Source organism: Macaca thibetana, chromosome 9 (assembly GCF_024542745.1).
Source record: "Macaca thibetana thibetana isolate TM-01 chromosome 9, ASM2454274v1, whole genome shotgun sequence".
In the NCBI taxonomy this organism is placed as follows: domain Eukaryota; kingdom Metazoa; phylum Chordata; class Mammalia; order Primates; family Cercopithecidae; genus Macaca; species Macaca thibetana.
In genome coordinates, this window is record NC_065586.1 from 46,413,337 (window position 1) to 46,419,556 (window position 6,220).

The following is a 6,220-nucleotide window of genomic DNA, read 5'->3' on the forward strand; positions in this document are numbered from 1 at the left end:
AGAAAGGATTTGACTATTCCCAGAGTAAAAAAAAAAATAAATAAATAATAAGAAGAAATCATTATTTGAGGCTAAATTTTACTTTCCCCATTTCTGAAAAAGATTTTTCTCATGATTTATATAAATTCAAATTTTTCAGCACTGTAATAACTTCAGTCAGTTGATCTAGAATGCAAGATATTAACAACAACAAAAGAAGAGTGAAATCCTACAAAAGTTTCAACATGAAATATTTCTGCAAGGTAAAAAGAAATTCACATTCTTGTACCAGGGAGCTGCAGCATTGTCTAGACCCCTTATGGGCACAAGACACTGACCCCAGTGTTTCAGTGAACTATGAAATGAAACACTGAACTGCCACTGTCGCCCAGGCTGAGTGCAGTGGTGCAATCTCAGCTCATGGCAACCTCTGCCTCCAGGTTCAAGCGATTCCTGAGTAGCTGGGATTACAGGCACCTGCCACCATGCCCAGCTAATCCTTTTTTTTTTTTGAGTGGAGTTTCACTCTTTCTGCCCAGGCTAGAGTGCAATGGCGTAATCTCGGTTCACTGCAACCTCTGCCTGCCAGGTTCGAGTGATTCTCCCGCCTCAGTCTCACGAGTAGCTGGGATTATATGCATATACCACCACGCCCGGCTAATTCTGTATTTTTAGTAGAGATGGGGTTTCACCATGTTGGCCAGGCTGGTCTCCAACTCCTGACCTCAGGTGATCCACCCGTCACAGCCTCCCAAAGTGTTGGGAATACAGCCGGGAGCGCCCGGCCCAGTTAATTTTTTTTGTATTTTTAGTAGAGACAGGGTTTCACTATGTTGGCCAGGCTGGTCTTGAACGCCTGACCTCCCGATCCACCCCACTTGGCCTCCCAAAGTGCTGGGATTACAGGCATGAGCCACCGCGCCCAGCACATCTCCAGTCTTTAGGTCTTAAAGAGAGATAGTATTCATTCATTCTACAAATATTTATTTTGGACCTACTATTTATTAGGTAAGTAGTGAATACAATGGCTGACAGGAAGACACAGATAATAAGTAAACAAATAAAGAGTAACTAAGACTGCTGATTTAGGAATAGTTCCAGGTTCAAATCACGGTCTCTTCCTTAACACCCATGTAACATTGGGGAAGACACTTAAATTTTGAGACCCTCCATTTCCACACTCATAAGAGGAATTAAAAATGCCTACCTCTGTGGTTATTGTGAAAATTAAAGGGATAAGTTAAGTAGTACTTAGCATGTTGTCTCCAGCATAATGCTACTATTATTTCTCTTAGAAATGTTTTGGAACCTACGCGTGCACCTAAATCATTGAAACATCCTTGTTAGGGTCTTCTATATATATTTTGTTGTTGTTGTTGTTGTTGTTGTTGAGACGGAGTCTTGCTCTGTCGCCCAGGCTGGAGTGCGGTGGCACCATCTTGGCTCACTGCAACCTCCGCCTCCCAGGTTCAGGCCATTCTCGTGGCTCAGACTCCAGAGTGACTGGGACAACAGGGCCCACCACCACACCCGGCTAATTTTTTTGTATTTTTAGTAGAGACGGGGTTTCACTGTGGTCTCAATCTCCTGACCTCGTGATCCACCCGCCTCGGCCTTCCAGAGTGCTGGGATTACAGGCGTGAGCCACCGCGCCGGGCCTAGGATCTTATCTTAAGAAAAATCTCTGAAGATGTTAGATAGAATTGCCAGAAAACACAGGAAAGTAACAGACCATGTGACAAGTCCTTGAGGCCTGAGGAGGACTGGTCACCAGTCACCTGAGGTGTTAGGACAGAGCAGAGATGGACAGATTAGGGACACAGGGCCATAAATATGACCTAAAGCCATGTCAATATGCTGCCTCTGCAGTGCTCTCTTCTGTGGTTTGATGCAAGGTTAAGGAACTCCTGGGCCCTCCGGATTTCAAATGAGCACCAATCACCATTTCTTTTTCTCCTGTTTGTCCTGGGTTGCTCAACCCCATGACTGTGTGATAGACTAAAATAGGTCAGGGTGGGCAAAATCTCTGGTTAAAATGCAATCTTGCCGGCCAGCAGCCCATCTGGGAAGCTTCTGTTCTTCCTCTTCTCTGAAATATTCTCAGAAACACAATAAACCCATCAAAAACTACTTTCTTCACTTCTAGTGGACTGACCATTTATTGTGTTTTCCTGGAAACTGGATTTGGAGTAGACATGAGTGAACACTGGCCTTCAAATGTCAGTAACTGAAAGACAGCCTTGGAGCAGGACTGACGATCAGTAGCTGACCCTGCTTTTGTCAGTCACGAGGAATGTTTCCTTCTCTAGATAGAGGGATAGAAACCCACATGCCCAACCCAAGTTTATCCAAAGCAGTCACTGGGATACTCATCACACCATCGTGTCCCATCTTGTCCCTTTTGTTCCCTTCAAATGTGGTTCCATTTCCTCAGGACCGGAACTCCCTTATGTGGGGAGCAGGACTGCCCTTGAGTTACCCTTCATTGACTGAGACATGTGCCAGTATTTTCAGCAAAACATGAATCTGATAAAACTTTGCCTGAACTAGCTCCCAGTTTCAGAACAAACTAACATTGCCCAGGGCCTCTATTTAGGGCAATCTGGTAGAGCTAGGAGCAGAAAGGCATCTTGTACTATTATACTGATTATAATATCAAAGTATTTAATAAATACGAGTGACATTGTTTCTCCTATCAGTAAACCACAGTCACATCTAGAGGTGACTGATTTTCACTGTCTTATTTCTGACTTTCTGTCACCCCTCAGCTTCTATGTCTTTTCTCTTTTGAATTCTGTCCTTTCTCTCTAGCTGGGAGGTTGTCTGGACAGTGTCCCTTCCATCTGCATTGCTCCATTTCCCACCACCCACTTGTATTTGTCCCCTCTGTTCATCCAGGACTTTTCCCCCACGACATTGTGGCCACACTGACCAGGCATCTTCACCTCTGCCACTTCTCTTTCCTCTGAATGCTAATCTGTATTTTCTTAAACCTGTGAACTTTGAGTGAATGCTACATACAAAGAGCTTCTCAAAATTGGATCACATGTTCTAAACAGGACGTAGAGTTGGGATTCCAGGGAAGGTTAGCTGGCTCCCATCCCCAGAAGCACTGAGCTGTGCAAGGCATTGTCTATGGAATATCAAGGTCACCTGCGACCTTTAAAACATTCAGAAAGGGCCGGGCGCGATGTTTCATGCCTGTAATCCCAGTACTCTGTGAGGCCGAGGCGGGTGGATCACGAGGTCAGGAGATCGAGACCATCATGGCTAACACGGTGAAATCCCGTCTCTACTAAAAATACAAAAAATGATCCGGGCATGGTGGCAGGCATCTGTAGTCCCAGCTACTTGGGAGGCTGAGGCAGGAGAATGGCGTGAGCCCAGGAGGTGGAGCTTGCAGTGAGCCGAGATCGCACCACTGAACTTCAGCCTGGGTAACAGAGGGAGACTCCGTCTCAAAAAAAGAAAAAAAAAAAATCATTCAGAAAGAAGGCTACTACATCTGAATTTCTGAAGATGGTTTCAGTAGGGATGAATTCATGAATTCCATGTATTATTCATGACTTTGTAGAAAGGTTAATGAATGTTTCTTTTAGCACCTCGGGATGGGACCTCTGAATCAATAGGAAGCATAAATGAGAGATGTTGGGGGAGGATTGAAGGATGCTGATGGAGGTAGGAAGGCCTGAAGTGACCCGCCTGTGCTAGACTGAAAGCGATTCAGGCCCCACCCAAATGCAGGAGCAGTGGAGCCTAAATCCTTCATGACTGCACATTAGAGAGAGGATTTGACCATCATCCCTCTATTAGAGTTACTGTTAATCAAGGTAGGAGGACAAGATGCTTTCCCATTTCTGACTCTGATTGCCCTAAATAGAGGGCCTGAGTGGTGATGATTTGTTTTGAAACTAGGAGACAGTTCAGTCAATGTTTCATCAGATTCATGTTTTGCTGAAAATACTGGCACATTCCTCCATCTAATGAGGAGTCACTACAAGTAACTCAGGGGCCTTAGTCCTGCTGCCCACAGAAGGGAGTTCTAGTCCTGGGGAAATGGGGCTGCATTTGAAGGTAATGAAAGGGATAACATGAGACATGATGGTGTGATGAGTATTCCAGTGACTGCTTTTGGTAAATTTGGGCTGGCATGTGGGTTTCAGTTCCTCTGTCTAGAAAGGAAATGCTCCTTATGACTGACAAAAGCAGGAATAGGTTTTATCATCAGCTCTACACCAAGGCTCTCCAGTTACTAGAGTGGTCTCTAGAAGATAGCACTATCAGCAAACTCCATTAGCAACTAACTTGCTTCTGTGGTGCTGTGTTGTTGCTAATAGTTTTAGTTATAGCAACTGCAGTGCAGGGAACCTGATCCAAAAAAGGCACAAACCAAAGCCTGTGCTCCTAAGGAGATTATGAGAAATGAAATCACCAACACTGGCCTGTCTTTGGGAGGAAACTGGAAATGGCAAGAGGGCCCACTCATGGGCTACAGCTCAGCACTTGGGTCACGACTCACCCTGGAGAGGTCAAGTACGGGCCCCACTACTTCCGGCCTTGGCTGTGGATCACACCCTGGATTCTTCTCTGCCAGGTGCAGCTCAGTGGCTGTGATGCTCCTTGAGCCAATGAACTCTTTGGCCTGCTCTTCTGCTCAAGCAGAAAATGATCTGCACTTCATCCTTGAGAAGCTGAGAAGAACCACAGGCTTCTTCAGGCAGGTGGTAGAACGTGGGTGTATCCTGCAGGTGCTCACAGTATCTCCCTTGGCTCAGGTGACAGAGGCTTGGGGTTTTCCAGCTCTCGACCTAAAATTCCTGAATGATTGTTTTCAAATTTCTTAATGAATAATAGGATGAACTTGCCACCCCTGTCAGGCGGGAATGGGGTTCCTGAGAGCTGAGGGGCGAGGATCCAGATCCTGAGCCTCTTCACCAAGCAGATGCTATAGAGCAAAGGCAGCAACTCTCTCTCTCTCTCTCTCTCTCTCTCTCTCTCTCTCTCTCTCTCTCTGTCTGTCTCTCGTTCCCCTTCCCTTTAAGGAAATCCTCAGGACTAGGTGAGATCTTAGATCTAGTGGAGAATCTGAGCTACTCCAAGCAACACCTTGGGATCCTGCAATCTGAAAAGGTAGAACCAAGGCAAATGTGGGTGACAATACCCAGAAGTTGGGTATTGAGCCTGTTAGGGAGAAATTTTTTCGGGGAGTAAAGTAAATAATGAGGTGTAGAGAGCAGTGAGAATGAGAAGCCATAGACTGCAGCCATATGAGCAGCCATAGACTGCAAAATCACGCAACATCTGTCCTTTCTCCCTGGTCAGAGAGAGTATGATGGAAAGTCTCCAATGTAGAAAGCCCACTGTGTCCTTCAGCTCCCCCATACAGTCTCAGAACACGCCTGATTCTGAAATTTCTGTTCTCTTTAGGCTCCAGCCTGATTTTCTGGCTCATAAGGTGAAAGGGAGCTGGAAAGGTCCCCAGGGCAGGACTCATGGTGGAGAGAGAATGGTCTAGAGGATTCAGGCCTCTGCGCACTGTGTCTGGGTCCCTCCTTAAAGAATGATAAAGACAAGTAAAGAGCTTGAAGCAGCCTGGAGTCCAGCCAGAAACCTTTAGCTGAGCTTTAAAGGAGATGATCACAACACTTTCCATAATATTGGCAAAGGCCTCCTGTGGCCAGGTTTGTCCTAGGATGAGCATAATTTAATAATGTTAACCTGCTGTATCTTTGCTTTAATATATCTGCTTGCCCATCACAATGACGTTATGGTTAATTTCATCAATTTGGTAACCTGGCTCACAGGAAGTAGGAAAGTAAGCGAGGACCAGGTGTGGTGACTCATGCCTGTAATCCTAGTACTTTGGGTGGCTGAGGCAGGTGGATTGTTTGAGCCAAAGAGTTCAAGACCAGCCTGCGCACCATGACAAAATCCCGTCTCTACAAAATATACAAAAATTAACCAGATATGGTAGTGCATGGCTGTAATCCCAGCTACTCGGTGGCTGAGGCGGGAGAATCTCTTGAGCCGGAGAGGCAGAGAGTACAGTGAGCTGAGATTGCGCCACTGCATTCCAACCTGGGCAACGAAGTGAGACCCTGTCTCAAAAGAAAAAAAATAAAAAGAGAAAGATGGTGAGGGTTTCCTGTGAATCAAATCCTTGATTGGATGTTTTCTTAAGTAACCAAGACCTCTGTAAGAATTCTGTCCTTGATTCCACAGTAAAGTGGTGTGAAATTAC

General features: G+C 45.6%; 1 long non-coding RNA gene across 1 annotated transcript; it reads left to right on the plus strand.

Moving 5' to 3' along the window:
* The first annotated feature begins 4,570 nt into the window (after positions 1–4,570).
* Positions 4,571–6,220, plus strand: LOC126962650 (uncharacterized). Its single transcript, XR_007728759.1, has 2 exons — positions 4,571–4,754; positions 5,407–6,220. It is a non-coding gene; the product is annotated as an uncharacterized LOC126962650 (long non-coding RNA).